The sequence below is a fragment of the Marmota monax genome, unplaced genomic scaffold (assembly GCF_021218885.2).
Source record: "Marmota monax isolate L192 unplaced genomic scaffold, Marmota_monax_Labrador192_F-V1.1 WCK01_AAM20220418_F8-fsc00090, whole genome shotgun sequence".
In the NCBI taxonomy this organism is placed as follows: domain Eukaryota; kingdom Metazoa; phylum Chordata; class Mammalia; order Rodentia; family Sciuridae; genus Marmota; species Marmota monax.
This window is the reverse complement of record NW_026695219.1, coordinates 3178898-3179884: the sequence shown is the minus strand read 5'-3', so window position 1 is coordinate 3179884 and position 987 is coordinate 3178898.

The following is a 987-nucleotide window of genomic DNA, read 5'->3' as shown; positions in this document are numbered from 1 at the left end:
CTCCTTATGTTTATTTCTTAGACAAAAGTGAATACACTTAAAAAGAAACTGTTGTTAGACTTGAGACTCACTAGCAAAGAAATTTGAGCAGTGTATAAAACTCCAGGTTAGCTAGGGTTCAAAGTAAATTGAATAAGTACAAAATATATAAAATAAAAGAAAAAGTCTATTTCCTTTTTTATGTTAAATAGTATTCTAGTTGAATCTCTGATATTTGTACATGTATTTTTTCACTAAGTTTTCTAAAAACGCCATGAGGTTTTTTTTGGTTGTTGTTGTTTTTCATAGTGCCAGGGATGGAACCCAGGACCTCACATATGCTAAGCATGTGCTCTGCCACTAAGCTATCTCCCTAACCCTGAAGAGTTATAAATTTTTTGGTTTGGATTATTTTAAAAAATTTGTACAGTAAAAAAAAAAGGTACTTTTTGTTTCATTCCAAAATCATGCCCATCATTAAGTTTTCTATGATTTGGGAGCATGTGCTGACCAAGCCCTTCTGAGTAGCTATTGTGTGTCTCTGTGTTTGTGCATATATTTAAAAAGCTAGAAAATAGGGTAGATTAAAAAAAAAACAACGGGTATTTATACTGTATGTGCTAATGATACACACACATACACACACACAGAGTCTTACTTCAGTTATAAAAAGACTGGAAAGATGTGGGTAAAGGATTTCAAACATGGATTAGAAGGATAAGGGAAGCTGGCGAGAGGACTAGAAAGGAGGGAAAGATGAACAGGTCTTGTGAGTGAGTCTTGCCCATCATCTCTCTGCATCTCTGCTAAGAATTTTCTGCAGGAACTCATTTGAAACAACTTCAGGGGATTTTGGATTAGCAGTTCTAGAGAGATCCAGAATAGATTGACCTAAATCTAAAGCTGAAGGATTTAAATCAACCTCTTATATAGGAAGTTGGAACAGGGTTTTCATGAAGAGAGAAATGCCCATGAGCTGAATATCTGTAAGTTATGTTCTATCAGTCA